General features: G+C 31.6%; 1 pseudogene; it reads left to right on the forward strand.

Annotated features, from left to right (window-relative positions):
- Window positions 1-13,425: 13,425 nt before the first annotated feature.
- On the forward strand, window positions 13,426-14,107 carry LOC150031773 (uncharacterized; annotated as a pseudogene).
- Window positions 14,108-24,565: the final 10,458 nt, after the last annotated feature.

A 24,565-nucleotide genomic window follows, 5' to 3' on the forward strand; every position in this document is an offset into this window, starting at 1 on the left:
TTGCTTCTGCTATGGGGAATTTCAATCCTTTCACCGACTCCTATGATCAGGCCTTTCGAAGGGATGGTCGCTCTAGGACAACATGCAGGCAGACCATAGGAATCTCACGGTGCAACCTAATGGAAAAGACCGTAGGATAAGTTGACACGCATCCTTCTCCCACTTACTATGAACACTTTCTTCATCCTTATTATTGACCCATGCAAACACTTTCCGAAGGGAGGCCGCGCTCAGGGCGACACGAAGCCAAGCATGGATCTCACGATGTGAACTCTTAGGAACATGAGAGCTAAAATTTGATATATCCCATATACCAATTTTCTCCCACTAAAGTATTCTAATATTTTTAAGGTTTTATTTTACTTAGTTAAAAATAGCTAATGAATTTATTTAAGTCCTTTTAATTTGCTCAATATAACACTTATATTGAATAATTTAACAATACTTGATTTCATTTATTAAACTCTTTAATAAAGTCAATCATTTATTGCATGCTTATAAAATTTTTGTTCAATTCACCTTCCAGGTCGGTTTTCATCAGCTTAAATACCCCCGCCTAAATAGAAAGTGCTTTAGACAAATGTCCCTTATGGATGATTATTTTATAAATTTAATCTTTTAACGAAATTTATTTTATCCTATTAAAACAAGTTAGAAGATTAACATATTTATAATCTCATTAGAAAAACTTCCAACATAGGTGAATTAATTTTAAACCATTTAAAATTAATTTGGACCTATGTTTGCATGCAACTCTTGATTATAAATTTTAATCTATCTCATTAAAAAAACAACACTTATATTTTAATGTTTTATTAAAATCTATAAATTTGCATCTAATGACATGGAATAAATACAACAATTATATTTATCTAAGTAATGTCATGCTCAATGCAAATTCCATTTTCATTTGATAAATATAACACTTATATTAATCATACTTGAAAATCGAGCATTCACATACATCATTTCACCATTCATTATAACAATTATAACATAGCATGATCGATGAACATGCTTGATGTGATCATGCATCCTTATAACATAACACTTATATTATGATGCATGGGCATGCTAATTTAATCATGCATCCATAAAATATAACCCTTATATTTAATTATGATGCATGAACATGTTTATCCTAAGGTGGAAATTTTTTAATCTATATGACATACAATATGTAATATAAATTCAAAAATTAATCTAAACATACATCAAATGCATAACTAAATTAATTTAAACAGCAAAAATTGGACCAATTTTAGCATCCTAATGCGAAAAATTAATTAATTAGATTAATATAACTAATATATTAATTTAATTAATTAATACAAAGAATAAAACAAAGCAATTAGGTCAAAAAACTTCAGTTGCTTCATCCTTACTGGCAATCCGCTTTTCTCTATCACTCACTCGGAGCGTTGTAGTGCCGAGGGACAGCGTTGCAACGCTATGACTCCCTTGCATTGCGTCTCAACAAAAATGCTGAAAGGCAAAATGCCTCCTTTTTGTGCATTTTCTACTCCGAACTTGTCCCAAACACCTCTGTTTTTCCTGATCTCTTCAGCAACACTTGCTCTTTCGATCAACAAGGACTTACAAACTCAAAGCAAAAATTAAATGCCCAAAAAATACAACGGGCCCATACATTTTAATCACATTAAAAGTAATATAAATGCCAAAATTGAAACCATCCAATCTTGCAAACCTTCATTCAAAATGCAGATTTAAAACCCCACCTCTAAACTAGTTTTTGCTTCAAAAATACGAAGAATGAAAATGCAAGAAATTGGCTCTAATACCAATTGTAAGGATCAAATCTCGAGTGAAAACATGTGAACGCCTTGCATCTCGAAATTTTATTTTTGTATAAACAAAAACATTCTTTTAAAACAGAACATATGAATGATAAAAATATGAAATAACATGATTTGGAGAAGAGAAACTAAGATGAACCATTCTTACCTTTGAAGATTCCCGAGCTCCATGAAAAATCCTTTCGATCTTGGCACGAACTTCTTCTAAATCAAACTTGAACACGATCGCGAGAATAACCTTGTTATTCTCAAGGTTTCTAATAGAATGATAGGTGGTATTCAACTAATTGGAAGCGGAAGAGGTAGAGAGATTTCTTTTAGAGAGTAAAGAGAGGATTTGTATTTTGGTGGCTAGGGTAAATCTCACTAAAATCAATTTTTGCCCTAAAAGGGCCGTAAGGAAGAAACTACATGGAGAAGGGTTAACCCTTTCTCCAAATCTTTCCTAATTAACCCTTGTGCTCAATTAATTAAATAACGTTTATTTAATTAATTAAATAACCATCTATTCATTAAATCCAATTTAATGTATATATTTGACTGACATTAATAAACATGCATGTTTATGTGCACCGCCTCTCTATTAATTTAATTGAAAATATCTTTATGAATCTAATTTACTTGAATTAAATATTTGAATCTCATTCAAATATTTCTCTCTAACTTAATTTAAATTATAGATCATTCCATAATAAATTACATATTAATGACATTAATATAAAATTTTCTCAAATTGATTTGAACAATTCAAATCATTTATCTTTAATATCATTTAGTGAGTTAACAAGAGGATCTGGTGGACCTGCATCAGAAGCTCTAACGATATGAGATTAATTGGTTGAACTCATTAACCAAATTAATCAATATTCGTTAACTGTAGGTACACTCCACTAAATACCTACAGTTGCACTCTTCTCACTGCAAATATATTTCTGTGTCCACGGATATAAACCAACTAGATCCTTCACGAGTGTCCATAACACCAACTAGGTCAAATTATCGTTTTACCCCTGGGTTACCTTTGTTGGGTTGTATGTCCTAAAACTCGCAATTTTTAATGTTAAACATATTCTATTATCAATAAAGATGTTATTGGCATTTATTCAATAAAACTGTTATTGAATATGTGAATTGCACTGGTAAAGTCTAAATCCAATGAACTAAAGATCCACGGTTATTATATGAATACATGAACTTTATGTGGAGACATTAGAGTGGATCAAGTTCAGTAAATAGCCAAAATGGTCTATAGTATACGAATAAGGCTGGGTACCTTATTTTGGTAACACTATCGGATGTGGCTCACTCTGTAGTTGTTACAATTTGTCGTAAGTGCTACAAACAAAGTGATCCTGGTTCATTCATGTATTGACATGAGAAGCAGGGGTGTCCTATGCATTGAGTTTGCATAAGATCGGATCGAGAATTAAGTCACTCTTACTTTATAACGCTGTTTACTATTTAAGACTGGCTATTTCAAAGCGATGACATAGGTCACTTGACCTTAATCCTGAGCTAACTATGAACTCCTATTTATTCGGGATTATCCTTAGATTTTCATGAGTGAGAGTTGGCTCAACAACGCTGGCTCAATAAGCCTCCCATTTCAGGGGTAAGACTGGGTAGATAGCTGGGGACATAGGGTATAAGACGGAATTCACTTCTACCCACTTTTAGGGATATTAGAGAGATTGTTCTCTTAAGTGCTGACTCCGAGTCATGAACAAGGAGCCCTACCCTCTCATTGGCCTAAGAGGGACTCGGTTTAGTGATTGGATCACAAACCAATTGTTCATTAAAGGATCAGTGGGACTTAAGAAGCAAGATGTAATCTCGGGGTAAAACAGCTTTTGACCCAGCTGTTATTACGAACAACCTGTGAAGGGTTGACTTACTTATAATGGTTATATCAAATGGACACATAATATATCTATAGTGAAGGGAGTGCAACTATAGGCTATAATGGTCAGTTCTGTTAGTTAACGAATGTTGATTAACTAGGTTAAAGAGTTTGACCCGTTAGTATCGGATTGTTAGAGCCCATGATCTGTAAGTCCATCGGGTCTTCTTCCTAGCTCAATATGGACAAAATTAAAGAACTAGGTGAAGTAAGAATTTGAAATGTTTAAATTTGGGTTTTAGGAAAAACTGTATTTTATATGAGATATGATTTACAATTAAATAATTAATTTTTTTAGAGTATATTTGATCATTAGCATGAAAGTATTTTTTAAAAAACTTGATTAATGTGATTAATCAAAGCTAGGTGTCATAAATGATATTAAATTTGTTTATTTTATTTAATTAATTTTTTTAATTAAATAATTTCTAAATTTGAATAATTATATTTCATTTTCTTTAATAAAAAAATAGTTAGTGGAAAAATCCAATTGTTGGATTTTCCCACTAACTAAGTGGACTTTGAAATGACACTTTCCAAGCTTGACGCCTAGAGATTACATGCTAGTGGAGTTTGAGGTGGAAGACATGCAAGATGGGAATTTTCATGTGTTTTTCTCTATAAATGGCTTTGTTTTTTAAATTTGCAAGACTAATGCTTCCACAACTTTTGACCTAAACTCTTCCACCTCAAGTCTTCTTTACTTTCCTTCTTTCTATAGAGAAATTCCTTTATTTTCACTAACATAACAGTCCCACCACCGTGTTCTTCAACCGGAGAATAGCAAGGATTTTTCGTTGGTAGTGTCAATCGAGCTCGGGAGAGGAAGTTTGTTGTGGAGTCTTCAAAGGTTGTATTTTCTATCCCTTTTGCATGCCTATTCTTATTTTTATTGCAATTAGAATGTTATCAATCTTTGCTTCCATTGTGCATGTGTTCTTTATATTCCAACAATCTCTGTATCTTTAAATACCAGTACTTCTCAAATGAACAACTTGTTTATGATCCAACCAATAAACAAAAATCCCTCTCGGGCCAATGAAAGGGTAGGGCCCTTTGTTCAAGTCTCGGAGACACCACTTAAGGGAACACTCATTTACTTACCATGAAGTCGGGAATGAGTGAATTCATCTTATGTTATTATGTTTTTAGTTCCTCACTCGGTCTTGTCACTAAAATGGTAGGCTTATTGAGTCGGCAAATTGGCCACTCTCACCCATACAAATCAAAAGACAATCCCTCGTGAATAAGAGTTCATAATACACTCAGGATTAAGACTAAATTGCCTAGGTCAATTGAAATAGGAACCAAACTAGTTAATTGTTGGGTTTTATGCTCTAAAACTCGTAGATAGTAAATTTTATTAAACCGTCATCAACAAAAAGTTATAGATGTTAATTCAATAAATGTAATTGTTTGTGTTGTCTTATTATTTTGTCTTAATAACCCTAAATCCAATAAACAAATATCCAAGGTTACTTTATGAGTCTTGAACTGTATGTGGAGACATACAGGGATCAATGTTCAAGATATAGCCTGAAGGGTTTATAGTATAGGGATAAGGCTGGATACCTTATCTTGATAATACTATGGATACGACCCACTTTGTATTTGATACAAACGAAATGATCTAATGCGTTTGTGTAGTTGACATGCGAATGGGGGTATCCTATGCAATGAGTTTGCATGAGACTGGATCGCGAAATAGTAACCACTGGATGTAATATTGTTAACTAGTTAGGTTCTTATTTCAATAGGAACCTAGGCAACTTAGCCTTAATCTTGAGTATATTATAAACTTCTGTTCACGATGGATTGTCCTTTGATTTGTATGGGTGAGGGTGGCTAGTTCGTCGACCCAATACGCCTACCATTTTAGAGCAAGACCAAGTGGGGAGCTGGGAACATAATAATACAAGATGGAACTCACTCATTTCTGCCTTAGGGGTAAGTAGATGAGTATTCTTTTAAGTGGTATCTCCGAGACTTGAACAAAGGGCCCTACTCTCTCATTGGTCCGAGAGGGTTTCTGTTTATTGATTGGACCATAAACAGGTTGTTCATTAGAGGAGCACTAGTACTTAAGAAGTCAGAGGTAACCCAAGGGTAAAATAGTAATTCGACCCAATTGGAGTTACGAACACTCGTGAAGGACTAACTTGTTGTTATTGATCTATATCCATGGACATAGAAATATATCTGTAGTGAGAAGAGTACAGCTATGGGTCTTTAGTGGAGTGTACCCACAGTTAACGAATATTGATTAACTTGATTAATGAGTTTAGCTAATTAATCTCATATCATTGGAGCTTCTGATCTACAAGTCCCCTTGTTAGCTCACTAGAGGATATTTAAGAGGGATGATTTGAATTATTCAAATTAATTTGAGGAAACCATATATTAATGTGGTTAATATATAATTAATTATAGATATGATCTATAATTCAAATTAAATTGGAAAGAAATATTTGAGTAACATTCAGTTAATTAATTCAAGTGAATTAGGTTCACAAAGAATTAATTAATAGAAATGTATTGCACACATACGATGTTTATGATAATTAAATATATATACATTAAATTAGACTTAATGTATAAATAGTTAGTTAATTAATATGCAAATTAAATTAAATAAGTGTTATTTAATTAATTAATCAAGGAAAAGAGAAATAGGAAAAGAGGGTTTGACCTTCTCTATATAAAGACCTCCCTATGGCCCCTTTGGGAGACACAAACACTGACAATACACCACACAAGTGTCATTGTGCAAAATTTTCCCTAAGCCACAAAGAGAATCCTCTCTACTCTCCAAAACCCTTTTATCCTCTCTCTCTCCTAATAAGCAGATACCACCTATCCCTTTATTGGAATCTTAGAGAATAATGAGGTTACCCTCGTGGTAATTTTTTAGATTGTTCAAGAAGTCGTTCGTGATCAAGATCGTTGGAGGATCCTTTTGTTGGAACTTAAAGAGGATTGTTCATGAAGCTAGAGAATCTACGAAGGTATGAATGGTTCTAATCTTTTTCCCTAAAGCATGTTATATTACATGTTTATATTCCATTTTAGTATACTGAATTTGTTTATGGAAAAATCAAATTACAGGATGCAAGGCATTCACAACACTTCCGCTGCAGGATTCGATCCTTTCATTAACGACATTACATTGTGGTTACTATTTCGCGATCCAATCTTATGCAAACTCATTGCGTAGCCCACTTGCATGTCACCTACACGAACATGTTGGATCATTGCATTTATATCAGATACAAAGTGGATCATATCCAGAGTGTCACCAGGATAAGGTACCCAGTCTTATCCCTATATTATAGACCCTTTAGGTTGTTTCTTAAACATTGATCCCTATATGTCTCCACATACAGTTCAAGACTCATAAGCCAGCCTTGGATGTCAGTTTATTAGATTTAAGGTTAATGAGACTAAATAGAATACAACACAATCAATAACATTTATTGAATTAACATCAATAACTTTTTATTAATGATTGTCAATTGATAATATTTACTATCTACGAGTTTTAGGACATAAAACCCAACAATGTGGTCAAGTGTTTTGTTTGGAAGTGTCACACACCATATGAGGTCGTGGAATTGACACCATCAATTTACGCGATTCGATGTAAGTGAAGGAAATCAGACATGAGGATTTCCATGAGCAGCGGAAGGACCATCCAAATTCCATTTGAAATCGAACATAAACAATTACAGTACAAAAACGGAAACTAACTGGTCATGCACAACAAAAAATTACAGCAAGATTACACATAGTATGAAGGGATAGAGTATGCGTACCTTTGAAGAACCATTCTTCAAACTCCCTCGATCAATCTCCAATCGTCCAAGAACAGCAACTCAGCCCTCAAACGCAATGACTGGTGCAACACGATCATTAGCACAAACACAACGAACACAATGAACACGAACCCAATGAACAGCCTCCAGAACCTCGAAATCAATCGAGTTGAGTGAGGACACCACCACAATGGTTACTTTGGTATTCTCGATGTGAGAATCCAGGAGTTGTGAGCTATGTATGAACTTTGTTAGAGGAAGAGACTGAAAGAACAACAATCGTGTAGACGATTGAGTAAGTGGGAGATGACACAGTCTATCGTATAGACAATGTGCTCAATCGTGTAGAAAATGGCAACCTGTTGTATAGACAATGCCACGCGATCATTTAGCTACGACCAGCTAAGTAAACTATCGTATAGATAAATTCCACGATCGTTTAGTCTCTCTACTAGCTATCGCTTAGTGAAACAGTTTCACTTGATACTTTTACCGTGAGTTATTTTCGAATTGAGTAACTTTTAATTTTAGGAAAACATTTTTTTTCTTTTATCTCACAGTTACCATAAAACCACCAATAACCTCCCACTCAATTGGTTATTAGAGAAAAATAGATAATTATCAAATAATTAATATTATTATAAACATATATGATAACCAACTTACGATATTATATTTATAACTTATAATTTTAATATTTCATCTCATGAAACATATAAAACATAGTTCTTTTTCTATTTTATGGTACTTAATATAAATCATATTTACATTAATCCTCCACTTGTTGTATCTCATACATTACATCATCTATATCATATATAATTGAATTTCCTCTAGTCAATTTGAACATTTCAAATCAACCCCAATAACTGATTCTCGACTTGAATTCATTGAGCTACCAAGGGGACCTTATGGATCTATAGCTTGAAGCTCCAATGGTACGTGAATAACTGACTAAACTTTTTAGTCACGAGATCCACTATCAGTTAACTGTCGAGCACTCCACTAAAGACCGACAGCTGCACTCTCTTTACTATAGATATATTTTGTATCCATATCAACCAATCAACAGTGTGATAACACTTCACAGATCGCTCGTAATTACAGTTAGGCCAATTTACCATTATGCCCTTGTATTTACATCTAACTCCTTAAGTACCGTTGATCCCTCTAATGAACATAAGTCATAGTCCTACTGTGACTAAGTCCTCTATTCTAAAGAAAGGTTGTGGCCACTATGTTCAAGACCCGGAATTAGCCCTTAAGGGAGCAATCTATTTACTTACTCCTACTTCGAGGAAGGAGTGAATTCCGTCTTGTGTAACTGAGTTCCCAACTCCCCAATCAAACAAATCCCCAAAAAGGTAGGTATGTTGAGTTGGCAATCTGGCCATTCTCACCCATACTAATCAAAGGACCGCCCTCAAAGGCAGAAGTTCCTAAAACACTAAGGATTAAGGTCATGTCACCTATGGTCGTTTAGGTGAGATATAAGTCTCAAGTATCAACAACGTTATATAAAGAGATGAATTATCTCATGGTTCGGTCTCATACAAACTCTTTGTATAAGATACCCTCGCTCACATGCCTCCACATGAATGGTCAAGATCAGACCATCTGTAGTAGTTCACAACACTTGTAAACCTCTACAAAGCGGGTCGTATCCGTAGTGTCACCAGGATAAGATATCCCTCCTGTATCCTTATATTACAGACCTTTTTAGGTTATCACTTAAGGCATGATCCACTTGTATCTCATATACATACTTAAGTTTACATACAATAACCATTGAGCTTTGTTTATTGGATATGAGTTAATGCACAATAAAATAACTCTTATTTTATTAATAACAATGTGTATAATGTTTATAAACTACGAGACTCCAGGAGAATTAGGACACCAATCCCAACAGTAAGAAGTGGGAAGAAAGTTATAAATGGAGACTTCGTGCAACGAAGAAAAAATCTCATGGTTTATTTCAGATCACTAAGTTTGTTGAGCACATACATGTTTTTACTCAAAACTTAGTAAAAATCATGTGTAGTTAGATTCTTCGATGATTACACTAGAGTTTTGTGATGTCGTTGTTGGGGTTGATGCCCTAAAGTTTCGTGTCTTGTAGATTGTAAACAGTATGTACGAATGCTTGTGATGTATAATATATGATATTTTACTTCACTTCTTGATTTTGCTCAATTGAATGTTTTATTTGCTTTACCACAAACCAATAAATCTAAAATCCCTGGTTGTCTATACGTAACTTAAGCATGTAATGGTGACATACAAGTGGATCATGTCTTAAGGATAACCAAAATGGTCTATAGTATATGGATATAGGAAGGAAACCTTATCCTGGAAACGCTACGGATGCGGCCCTCTTTGTGGAATGGTCACAAGTGTTGTGACTTGTCACAGATGGTCTGATCATAATCATTTGTGTAGGGGATATGCGAGCGAGGGCGTCCTATACAAAGAGTTTGTATAAGACCTGACCACGAAGTGTTAACGTCTCGTTATATAACACCATTCATGAAAGAGACTTTATTTCACTAGGATGACCATAGGTAACATGACCTCAATTCTAAGTGAGTTGGGAATCCTGCCATTGAGGGCGGTCCTTTGATTTACATGGATGCGAGTGGCCAGGTCGCCGACTCAAACCTACCACTTTGGGGATTCGTCTGATTTGGGAGCTGGGAACTCAGCTACACAAGATGGAATGCACTCCTTCCCCGAAGCAGGAGTAAGTAGATAGATAACTCCCTTAAGGGTTGATTCCAATGCTTGAACGATGTGGCACCACACACCTTCTCTTGGCCCGAGAGGTGTTCACACATAGTTGGATTATGTTATATTGTTCATCAGAGGGATTAGTGGTACTTGAGAAGTGAGATATAACTACATGGGCAAAACGGTAATTTGGCCTAGTTGTACTTACGAGCATCTGTGAAGAGTTATCGTACTCATGATTGGTTATATCCGATGGACACAGAAATATATCTGTGGTAAGAAGAGTTCAGCTGTTGGTCTTTAGTGAAATGTCTAGCCGTTAACGGATGGTGGATCTCGTGGCTAAAGAGTTTAGCCAGCTATTCACGTACTGTTGGAGCTTCGAGCCATAGATCCATAAGGTCCCCTTGGTAGCTTGAATAAAGTTGAGAATCAGTTTTTGGGTTAGTTTGAAATGTTCAATTGACAAGAAGAAGTTCGATTATATATGATATAATTGAACTGGTTAATTATATATGATATAATTGACTAAATGTATGAGATACATTATTTTGGAGGAAATTGGATATAAATATTATTTATATCAAGTAGAGGAGAAAACACTATAGTAGATATATGATATCAAACTATAGGTTAAGAATATAATGTGATTATATTAATTAATTAATTAATTAGGCGGTTATGAGATAATTGACCGAGTATTTCTCTGAAATCGTGCGAAAGTGGGAAGATCGAATTCAGTTCTTGTAACTGAAGAATAAAATAAAAATTGTTTTCATTTTGCAATACAAGAAAAAGACATGCAGAAAAATCGCTCACGATGTGAAGTATACGATCACATAGCATTGAGAGTATATACGATAGTGCCCATCTTCCTAAACGATTGCACACCCGCGCACTAAACGATCGCTCGCGATTTCTAACCAACCGCCTACTTTTACTACATGATCGCCTAGCACGCCGAAAAGGCCTAAACGATTGCTTACCTTTTAATAGATGATCTCTTAGCTAAACCTACACGATCGTGTACCTTTTTTTAAACGACAAGCACCCGACTATACGATATTCTTCTACTATCTCCCACATGCTTGTTCGTACTACACGATCGTCTTTTCCTCCTTCCCTCTACCAATTCCATCAAAATCTACCCTTTAGATTCTCACTCTGAGAATACCAAGGGCTTCGAGTGGTGGTGTCATCCCCGGTTGCTTTGTTTTCGTGTGCTGTTGATCGTGTCTACAATAGTGAAAGAACTCTTACCGAAGAGTTCCATGAGCACGTTTAGATCGCTCCAATCTCACCGTGACCGAAATACACATTATATATTCAAACGCATAGTTATGCAAACAACAAGTCAATTAATGTCATGCTTTGAACAAGAAAATACAAGGGATAGAGTTCCCATACCAGTTGAAGACAGTAGGGTTGGCAAATCGAACTTCCTCTTGTCAATTTAAACATTTCAAATTAACCCAAACACTGATTCTCGACTTTATCCAAGCTACCCAGGGGACCTAATGGACCTAAGGCTCGAAACTTCAACGGTCCATGAATAGTTGACTAAACTCTTTAGCCATGAGATCCACCATCCGTTAACTGTCAGACATTCCACTAAAGACCAATAGCTGAACTCTTCTTACCATAGATATATTTCTGTGTCCATCAGATATAACCAATCATGAGTACGATGACCCTTCACAGATGCTCGTAAGTACAGCTGGGCCAAATTACCGTTTTTCCCATGTAGTTACATCTCACTCTCTAAGTACCACTGATTCCTTTAATGAACAATACGACATAGTTCAACTATGTGTGAACACCTCTCAGGCTAAGAAAAGGTGTGTGGCGCCACATCATTCAAGCCCTAGAATCAGCCCTTAAAGAATCTATCTATTTACTTACCCCTGCTTCAGGGAAGGAGTGAATTCCATCTTGTGTAGTTGAGTTCCCAGTTCCCAAATCAGACGAATCCCCAAAATGGTAGGTTTGAATTGGCGACCTGGTCACTTGCACCCATACAAATCAAAGGATCGCCCTCAATGGCAGGAGTTCCCAACTCACTCAGGATTGAGGTCATGTTGCCTATGGTCATCCTAGTGAAGTGAAGTCTCTGTTATGAAGGTGTTATATAACGAGACGTTAACACTTCCTGGTCAGGTCTTATACAAACTCTTTGTATTGGATGCCCCCGCTCGCATGTCCCCCAACACGAATGATCAAGATCAAACCATCTGTGACAAGTCACAACACTTGTGACTATTCCACAAAGCGGGCCGCATCCGTGGCGTTACCAAGATAAGGTTTCTCTTCTATATCCATATACTACAGACCATTTTGGTTTTCACTCAAGACATGATCCATTTGTCTGTCACCATATACATGCTTGAGTCACATACAGATAATCAGGAATTTTATGTTTATTGGTTTGTGGTAAAACAAATAAAACAAGTAACTGAGCAAAATACAAGATGTGAAGTAAATATCATTTATTATACAATACAAGCGTTCGTACAAACTGTTTACAAACTACAGGACACGAGACTTTAGGGCATCAACCCCAACAGACAGTGGTTGGACGAGCTTATTAATGATCATCAGTTAGATGGACAAGCTTATGACTCTCGTTATGTTATTTTAATTTAATTTAACCAATATTTTTATATGACTGATATAGTTAATTTAAATCTAAAATATCAATTTAATAATATAGGTGGAGAGACCAATTTTATGTAACTAGGTCAGGTACACATGTATGGGTCATTATAGATACATGTTTGATCTGCTTCAACCTGATCAAGTATGTGAATATTTAACCCAATTGAATTTTTTATACATATTTTTTTTATGTACATGTATTTAATATTTTTAATATAATATGTCGTGTTTTAGATTATTTGGGAGCCTTACAAAGCTATCATGGATACCTTGCCTAATTTCTGTACGAACGGTCAAGACATCTGGTAGACTAAGTCCTCTTATATGTTTTCACATCTATGAGTAACATCTTCCTGACAGAGTGATTGGACAATTTAGTTTGCAACAGGATATCTCATCAGAGTGCAATACTGAATCTCTACTGCATTACATCGACCTGAGAACTACAAATTGGTCTAAAAAGGTTGCACATTTAGTTGTACAATGACACTATAGTAGAAGGTTTATTGCAATGGGGGTTTCAATTGGGCAATTCGATAGGGATATAACTCAAGATTACATCTATTGGTATAACAATATTTCGAGGCACTATATTACTTGTCCAGGAGCAGCTGTGAGTCATCTAATACATAATTAAATATTGTCTAATTATTTTTAATTTAAATTTATTTTAAATATTTTCTAATGATTTTATAATTCACTAAGATCGAGCAACAGTAGCCTTTGTGATGTTACAGATGATCCAAATCAGATCCTTACTATATGCAGTAATAATGAAAGCTATATGGAGGAAATACATTATATGTACGACATACCTATTGCACCTCCACCAATTTCTAGGCATGGAGGACGTGCTCGAGTAGAAGAAGATGAGTGCGATGAGATTGACCAGAACGTGGAAGAATTGCCTTATATGACGCAGACATAGAGCCAGAGTAGTTATGTTAATCTGATGATGATGATACCAACCTTTAGTTCAAGATATTATGATTCAAAGGTCGGTCCGTCGTCTTCATACATGCATGGACATGGGCGCGACCGTGGAGAGCATAACGAATATTTATACTATGAAGTACCTGCAGAGATACCAGAACTAATAAAGGATCAAGAGGAACCAGAGCAACCTAGAGTTCAGAGTCAATGACGACAACCAACTCAATAATCGGCGACGACCGCCTTGTGGCACATGTTGATTTTTTTAATTATTATTTTTAAATGAATGAAAAACATTACACTATTGCATTGATATGGATATTTTAATTTACATTTTATTATTTTTCAATTATGAACAATAGTTGTAGTATGAAAGGAAAAAAATATTGAGAATTTGTTATTTTTTATGACGTCTCTTAAAGCTAAAACAGTAAAAGACAAAACAATGATAAATTTTTCTTATTATTAAGAAATACAAGTGTAAATTTGTCTTATTATTAAGAAATAGAACGGTAAATCTGTATAGAATACTTTGTTTAAGGAAGAGTATTTAAAAAAAGTTATGTCGAGTGTTCAACACCTAACCATTTGAAAAAGAAAAAAAATTAAAATATAGACTCGACTATTGTTGAAAAGAAAAAAAAAAAAAAAAAAGTCAAATCTCTAAAATTACAATGTTTCTCTAATTATTTTTAAAACTACAATATTTCAGTAATTATTTTGAAAAGTTACAATATTGTACAGACATCGTTTGTTCAAACTACTTCTCAACCTTAAAATTCTTATGAAGTAAACAACGCCTTGATTAGATGTTCCCTAAAAATCAAATTAATAAAATAATTCAGTTTTAGATTAAATAAGATGCCCCAAAGAAGAAGACATTTTAAGTGATAAATAAGCTGCTGTAATTATGATATCGTATTGTAACCACGTGGTAAATAACTAGTGGATGGTGGGCCCATCGAATTACATTGATTTGAACAAACGGAGCTGTGTTGTGTCCATGGCCAATATATTATATTCCCTTTAGAAAAATCTTATCTTTTTTTCCCCTAATTATTACCCCCTAACTTTAATAAAAAAAAATAAATAAATAAATAAATAAATAATTATTTCTTTTTAAAAATGATTCTCTTATTTTAATCATTTGCTAGACTTTTTACGGCTTTTTCTACTGTATGTTATCATGGAGAATAATGTCAGCCACTTCATCTTTGCCGTACACGTGTCTTCCTTTTTTGTAATCATAGGCCGACATGTACGGTGATGGGCCCTACTCCTTTTCCTTTAATCGAAGCCCAATAACAGAGAGAAGCCCAATTTGGATCAATCATAATGGGCCGAGGCCATCATTAAGATTCTCTTACAGTTTTGAAGGTGTAATTCATGCGGTGCTTCCTATCGCATATGCCATCCAAATCATAAATTATATCAAATAGTGGAATTTAATCATACCTACCAACCCTTTCTTTTTTTTCCTCGAACTTATTCTATTTATTATTATTCAAATAAAGATAATTATACAGATATTTTCATGGCGATTTTGGTTATAAAATAGCACAATTTTGTTATTTTCTTTAAAGGGGAAAAAAAATTGTCTTCCTCGTGGACCTGAGGGCTCTATGTAGGCCTGAACTCATGGGCCGAGCGAATGTGTTTCCAGCCCAGTGGTGCAAAATTGTCATTAGCCATTCAATAGAATTATAAAAACTAGTTTAAAGACTAATTTGGTATTATGGTTGGATTGATTCTGCATATTTTTAAAAGTTTTTATTTTTGAATTATACTTCGGCCAATCACAACATATTTGAGTCATTGTATATTTGGGGGGGGGCCCCCCCCCCCCCCCAAAAAAAAAAAAAGACATTATATATTTTCAAAATATGGGATATTTAAATTTTCCCTCTTCAATATCATTTAACTAACACCAGATAACCATTTTATTTTTTATTTGTTAAAATCTAACTTATTTTCTCTCAATTTTTTAATGTGATTTTCATCTTTTTTAAGTAAAAAAAGTTGAATTATTAATCGAATTCCAAAAACAATAATAAGTTTTTAAAAACTATTTTTTGTAGTTTTAAAATTTTGGCTTAGTTTTTAAAAATTTTGGCAAAAAATAGACAACAAAACATGAAACTTAGATATGAAATAGGTGTGTGTAGGCTTAACTTTCAAAAACTAAAAATTAAATTTCAATTAATTACCAAACATCTAATAAGAACAATGTGAAACATCACCAATCAAAATTGTTGTCATAGACTATTGTGACTACGTAATCTATCCATATGATTTGAGTAAAAAGGAGGGAAAATGACAACTAGTAAAATAATTTACGAACAATTTGCGAGATTTAACTAAATTATATTAATCATATTACAATTTTGGCAATTTAAGTGTTGTTTTCAAATAAAGATAAACGAGCAAACTTATTTATAAATATAGTAAAATGTCACTGTCTACTAGTCATAAATCACGATAGACATCTATCACGGTCTATCGACATCTATCAGTGTCAGCGATAGATATCTATCTCAGTCTATCGACATCTATCAGTGTCAGCGATAGATATCTATCTCAGTCTATCGTAGTCTATTATTGATAAACAATGATATTTTGATGTATTTGTAAATATTTTTTAAAAAATTCATTTAAAACAATTACTCACAATTTAACCTAAAAAATCAATAATATATTATAAATTTTTAAGACATTTTATTTGACTTTTAGCAAATTAAGTAGTTGGTTTTCTTTAAGAAAACGATGTGCTAAGTACTATGAAAATTATGGATTTAGATTTAAAGATACTAATAATAATAATAAATCATGCTTTTTAAATATATATATATATATATGTATGTATATATATAGTTCTTCATTTAATTTATATATGTATCATAAAATAGCAAAAATCTAAAATGAAGAGATCCCATGGTACCTAATGCATTAACTTAAACATCAAACGTTGAAAGGAAATCAAATAATTAACATATAAAAAGAACAAATAGAGGGGGGGGGGGGGGGGGGGGGGGGTGGAGAAAAAAAAGTAGTCCTTCTTGTGATTGAATTCAGCATTTTATTATATTTTTGAAAAAAATGACACGTAAAGACCGAAAAGAAGAAGAAAGCAGTTTTAACAATTTTTGTTTTATTTCTCATTCGGACTAGAAAATAAAATATTTAAGGCTATTCACTCTACAAATTGGGTCCATAATACCAAACAATCGCATTTAATCATCAAATTGCGACGGGAGTACGCCAATAACAAAATTAATAATAATTTAATTATTATAATCATAATTATTATACCTTTGCCCACGCATTTTTATACAATAAAATAATACTAAATGCACTACCTAATAATTAATATACGCTTCTGGTGGTTTCACTGATTGCAAATAGATTTTTTTTTTTTCTTTTGCTCCTTTTTTTTTTTTATAAATAGAAATTTATATGAGGCAATTTCATCATTCAGTTGTTATTTTTCTTTTTTCATTTTTAATATAAAAAGTATCAAAATTAATTATAATTGATTTATTTATAATTGAGGAACTTTGGGTTGGTTGCAAACTTTTTTTCAATAATCAAAATTTTTACGGGAAAAAACTACATTTGAGAGATTGTTTTTTAAAGCTTTTTTAATAATAAAAAAACATTAATTCTTCCAAAGGCCTAACTTTGAGGGTTAGTTGGAATGGTTATTTAGAAAATATTTATCTTTATGTCGAAGAAGTGTTTTTCAAAAAAATCATTTTTATTTAAATATTTTGTTTTTCAAAATGATTTATTTTTTAAATTAAACACTGGAAAATGCATTTTGAATACACCCTTAATCATATAAAAAATATTATTAAAACGAATGAATCTCATATAATGAAAAAAGTAAAAATAAATAAAGGATGTGAAACTTGAGGTTCACCTAATAACTATTTGATTTTAAACTTTCGGTTTTGAAAATTAAACTCATAAATACCAATCACCTTATTAGTATTATTATTATTATTATTTTGTTTTCTACTTATTAAGAGAGTTTTAAAAACCAAACTAAATTTTAAGAAATAAAAATTGATTTTAAAATATTATTTATATTTTCGAAATTTGGGTAAGAAATGTTTACTTAAGTTACATGAGAACCATAGCAAAAATAAGTGGTAAAAAAACATACTTTTCAGAACAAAAAAAATTAAAAACACAATAATTATCAAACGGACCAAATAGTTTAAATTTGCATTGAGTCAAATACATGGCCATAGGAAAAAAAACACCCTTATATTTTTTCTTTAAAACTAGGAGTGTTTGAGAATAATAATTCTCAATTCATAAATTATTAACAAAACTTTTGATAATAGATTTATAAAGTCTCATTATTTAATAAATCAACATTTGATCTTCTTTTTTTTTTCAAAAAAAAAAAAAAAAAAAACAAGCTTATAGGCGCAACATCCATGTTCTTTTGTTGTCTACTTCCGGAAGTGTTTTCAAAATCTAAATCAAAATTTTAAAACTTAAAAACTAATTTTAAAGATTTATCCTTTTTTCCCCTTAGAAACTGACTATAAATTCAAATTTGTTCTTCTTACAAATGAATTTTAATAAATTTTAAGAAAAAGATGAAAATTACGGTAAAAAAAAACTAGAAAGGACAAGATTATAAGTACATTTTTTTAATATAATTGAAGAAAATGGAATGGATTTGAAGCATAAATCTCGTGATTATTAACATACTCATATGTTAATTAAACTATTCTCGTTTTGACAAGATTATAAGTACATTTGTCAAAAATATCAAAAACAAAAAATCATAGGATTGTCAAACAAAACCTACCATATATGAAGAGAGAGGAAGTCATTGTAAGGGACAAAATGTGGGAGAAAAAGTTTTGTAGTTGCTGTTTGGTTGCAGAGACATTAAAAGAGAGATACTGGGAAGCCACCAAACAAACAAGGTTCTTTGAACATGTTTGAAAGCTTTCATTTCCTCACATCTAAAATAAAGGCTGAAATATAACAAAAACAAAAACATTTAAATTTTGTCATTTTAGACAATATTGCAAGTTTTAAATATACCTTGGAATAATAGGAATCCGTTGGAATTTCTAACAAAAATTGAGACATAAAATTGTGTGACGATAATTTAATTGTAGTGATCTAAACTTTAATTTTGTTTTAGATCATTGTCACACCATTTTATACCATAATTTTTATTTAAAAAAATCTAAAGAAGTTTTGCTCTAATGATATTTGTTGAAACGTTTATAAAAATTTATAAGTAATATTGTAACATGGGAAAGTATATATATATATATATATATATATTAAACAAATGATAGAAATTTAAAGGCATTTTAAAATAAAAATAAAAAATAGGAACAAAGGTGTTGGTATAGTTAATAAATCACACACCTTGATCAAAGGCAGACCCAAATCTTGTTTTTCTCTCTCTAATGGTTGGGATTTGTTAATGAGCAGTCAATTTAGGGGAAAAGGTGTCCTATTTGTCTTAATGGGTTCAAATTTTCAGCCTTCAAATGAAGGTGGATTACAGTTGGGCCTCCTACTTAACTGTCACCTCCCTTTTGATGTTGACCATTTTAATCATTCTTAATTACATTCTTATATTTAATTCTCCCATTTTCTTCAATTTACATTAATTCTTGTATCTAAAAATCTTTTATACACGTGTGAAAGTGAAAGTCATGCGCATCGACAGTTTTAAAATAATATTCCATGGATTATCTAAAATGATTCACTCAAACAAGTTTATTATTTGGACCGATATAATTATCAGTTAGGAGTTTCATTTATGAGCATGCCCAAATATAAGTATAAGAAATGTTAACACCTAAATAATCAATTAATTTCTTTGAAGTTATCGATATATATATATAATGCACTTTGTTTTTCTTCTTTCTCCTATTGATTGTCTTCGAGATTATGTTCCAAATACTTAATGTGTTACTTTTTTATGTGTGTTTTAAATCAAAGCATATTAGCTCATATTCAATTACTAACATACAATTTGGTTAAAATATTTAAATTTTAGTTAAGGTCCCTTACTTGTTTTATTATTCACATTTCTTCTTATCATAGCCTATATACCTTTTACTAAAAGATGTAGTTTTAAAGATCGGTGAAGGAAAGAGAGAGAGTAATAGTGTATTGAAAATGAGAAGAAAATATAAGAAAGTGTTGGGCTATAGACAAATGAAACATAGGAGAGAGATAAAAAATAAAATAAAATAAAATAGAAGAGAGAGGTGAAAAAGGAATATAAATTAATGGTTTTTCTATCATTTTTAAATAAGGTACTGAATGTTTTCATCTATATGTCACTAAAGTTTTTTTAGTTTAAATATATTAATGAAACTTTGGAAGGTTAAAAAATATTATTTTAATTTTTTTAGTTTAAAGTTATTAGTAATTAATAATTTTTTAAAAAGTTCGAAAGTTTTGGAATATATTTTTATATATAATTTAGCCATGTATTTATTGTTCTTTATTATTATTATTATTATTATTTCTATAGTTTTACTGGCTAGCCAATAGGCTGGTTCACATTGCGGTAAACTAGTCAATTTTACATGACGATATAATGACAATCCTTTTTTTTTTTATTGTTATTCTAATAATGTTGAAATGAGATTAATTAATGTAGATGATATACAATAATACAAGTTAAGATTGAAATCCAAGACCTTTCAACGATCAATGGTCTTGTCCCATCCTTATCCTCTAAAACACTTTTTTGGGTACTCGAGCATATAATTAATTAAAGGCTAATCTACTATTTGTTTATATTTATGCAATTCCATTTAGGTGAGTATATTTCTACAAATATTTAATTATTTTATTTGAAACAAGAGAAAGATAATTATGAAGTACTATTTTAGACTTCCTACCAAAGAATAGTTCTCAATCTAGCTATTAACATTTTCTATTTGATTTTTCTTTCTTGTTTCTCATATATTACAATCTTTTCTAAGTCCTAGCTACTTTCAAGTACATTCCTAGTGGGTGACATTGTGTGTATCAATTTTCATATTGTTTTACTAGATTAGTTCATATAATTTAGTGGTAGTTGATATGGTTTCGTCTCTCGATGTTGGAGGTTCGAATTTTCAAAATTTTAGAATTGTCACTCGTTTTTCTACTACTACTATAAATAATTGAAATAAACACTTTTAATCTTTGATATTTGGCACTAAGTCGAGTTAGTCAAAAGTTAATATGTTGGAGCTAAAAAGTTTTATGTTTGGGATACAAAATTATTAGATTGAGTTTCTCGATAAATGTGTAAAAAAGGAAAGAGAAAATGTGTAGTTTCTCAATAAATTTGCAAACTTTAATAACACTATTTAAGTTGAGTTTAAGGAAAAGTTTTCTAGTACTGTCATAATACATACTACTTCTGTTCATTATTTGACACGACATTAAATGATTTGTTAATTTATTATTCAATTATTTTATGATCCCACATAATTCTTAAATGTTATTTTTGTTGCAGTTAATGAGTGGAAGTAGTATCAAAAATTTTTCATATTATCTTAGTATTAGAAATTCTCTGAGTTTAAGTTTGGGCTCAAACACCCTTAGCGTGTGTTTGGGGCAAGTCATAAGACTATAATAACGTCTTGCTACAATAAATGTTATTTTGTATTTCCCAATTAATTATTATTTCAAAACCTTCATTTGTAAGATATTTATTATTTACTACATTATTTACTATTTCATTCTCAAATTAAAATAGTTTATACGAAAAATACATATTTATGCATTTTAACCAAACAAATCCTGAAAACTTGCTTGCTTATTTATGATTTATAAAAGTAAATGTCATTTAAAATTTATATTTATATAGATACGCAAACATGAACATAATTGAGTAGTTAACAACATTCAAGGTTGAAAATTTAATTATTTAATCTCTATTTTTTTTTTTTTTGTAATAAAAAAAACATTAAAAAATGTCTAGTTAATTTATTCAAAACAAACAAAGTTATGTAGAAAGTACATACTTGGCTTAAGCATCACCACAAAATTGAATTATATCCCCAAGCTATAAATTTAAGTTAAAATAAGAATGCACCCAACATCCTCCTTTAATGGTTGTAGAGAAACAGTGATTAAGCTCATTTACCAAAATAATAAATTATTGCACATTTGGTGATGGAAATTGATTATTGTCTTTATTCAAATAGAAAAAAAGGACAATGAGAAAAAGAGTTTTATATTAAGACATCAGAAAGAAAAAATAAATAACTTATTTAATTAATTATTTATCAGGTGTGAATTAAAATACCACAACCTTACATGACTAAAGACAACAGTAAATTAAAATTAAAATTTAAAAAAAAATGTTTAAGAAAAAATTAAGGAAGGGACAAATAAAGGCTAATCAATGTTTTGTGTCCATGCCACATCCACCAACATCGTACCATATGGGGTTTCACTATGTCTATATCCAAACACTCCAATTTTCTAATATTATCCAACTAATTCATTTTTAATACCTTTTCAATTGCAAATCTGTATTTATACTATTATTTTAATACTCGTCTTTATTGATTTTCTAATTACTTTAAATACTTTGAAGAAATGTTCTTTAGTTTCCATACAGGTATTTAGAGAAATTGTACTAAATGAATAGAAGGAATTAATAAAGGGGAAAAAATCTAATAAATGAGATATTATGAAATGGTACTATCCGTGTTCAACTTTCCTTACATGTGAAATAAAATGGCATCTTTATGTAGTAATTTCAATTCTTTATTTTAAAAAAAAAAAACATATTTTCATTGATACTAGTCGAAACAAAAATAAAATTTAAAATACAGGATCACGTTTTTATTATATTAAAAATAAGGGTATTTTTTTTAAATAAAAAAATATCATTTTTTATTACTAAGTATAGATAGTGATTGACATTGACATTTTGCTATATTTATAAATAAGTCGATTCATTTTACTATATTTGAAAATAACGCTAAAAATAATTAAAGCCTTGGAACTTACGTTAGAAGATCAAAAGGCCCGATACTAGTGTAAGTTAAGGGGGGACAATATAAGTGAGCGAATGTGTGTAAGTTAAGGGGGGACAATATAAGTGAGCGAATGTGTGTAAGTCCATTCAAAGATGACTGTTTTAGGTGAGGCGAGCCACCCACCTTCGTACGGTGTTGGTCCTACAGACTGTGAACTAATTCGTCTCTAGCCTTTGGATACGTCGAAATTGCATAAGTTCATTGGGGTGGAACATAGTCCGCCAAAATTGACATAGGTTAGGTGCTATTGATAGAACATGGCAAGCCTATCTTTCTCCATATGGAAATGCAGGTACATAGAGATGTGGGTAGAGGAAGCCTAAAAAAGCGAAGGTCAAGCTGTAGGTCACGTGACCTGCACCAAGTTGGTGGATAAATAGGTTTTCTTCTAGATCAAAGCAGATCAACTTGCCTTCTTGTTATCCAAAAGTCGGTTGAATCGGGCGATGGGTCTTGCCCTAGAACATCGAATGAAATAGGTGGTCGAGTTATATTTTGATAATCCTTTTGATATGATAGGTCTAGCCACCTTCCCCCATCCTAAAATTATTTTTTTTTAAAAAAAAGTTAGAAGCATTATCTTTTTTCATTATTGGAGTCATATAATGAAATAAGCTAGAATATATTAGAAATTTTCTACTAAACAATATCGATGATACCAAAATCTAACTAAAAAAAATCTCACTTTAATATAGGCGATAAAATTTAAAGATAAACTTAGGACTTTTCCCATCCACTTTTGGATTAGATTAAAAAATATATAATTGAATAAATCGGAGGAGTAATCAACGAGGGCTGGTAACAAGGACGCCCCACAAAAATAGGGTCACTTCGACCGAGATGAGCAATTGGGCCATTTGACTCTATTATCTCATTCCTAATTTAGTTGGGACTCAAGTTGGTTTTTAAGACTCAAACTCCCCGTTCACTTCGAGTTTAGATTGAATTAGATTTATTTTGTCTCGATTTTACTTTCGCTACCTTTTCTTTTATGGAGTTGTCATTTTTAAGGCCAAAATCACCCCCTTCAAAACGATAAAATAATGTATTTTCTTATTTTACATATCATCAATTTGTTTTAAAATATTTTTATTCAAAAGTTTTTAAATGCCACGTGCAACTCACGTGAAATAGATTATCCTCAATAAATAGTCCTATTTTCAACCGTAAAAGATCTCATTGCCACTTTTGTTGCATTTCATTTTCTTGTCAAAATTGGTCGTTATACCAAAAAAGTGTAGGTTCGTATAAAAGTTCTCCATTTCGATTTTTTAAAAATATTTATATAAAACAATTACTTATTTTCCCCTTTCATAACAATATATATATATATATTACGATAGAAATTTAAAGTCATCATATTTGTAGGATATTTTATACAACTTCTATTTGATTTGACACCTTATAATATCATAATAATTAATATCAATAATATACTTTGTATAATTTTTGGAGTGATAATGCTAATTAAATATAATATTAAATTAAAATTAGAAAGTCCATTTTTTTGGGAAAAAAAATGTCCCCTTAAATTATTCCACAGCTTAAACTTCTAAGATTCTCGTTAATTGGAACGTAAATTGTCTTATCGATTATTTTTCATGAACAAAGGAAAATCATCCTCCAAAAATTAATTTGATAAATGAAGAAAAATATTTGGTAGAGGAAAAAAAAATG

Source organism: Benincasa hispida, chromosome 12 (assembly GCF_027475165.1).
Source record: "Benincasa hispida cultivar pf3 chromosome 12, pf3_genome.v1.1, whole genome shotgun sequence".
In the NCBI taxonomy this organism is placed as follows: domain Eukaryota; kingdom Viridiplantae; phylum Streptophyta; class Magnoliopsida; order Cucurbitales; family Cucurbitaceae; genus Benincasa; species Benincasa hispida.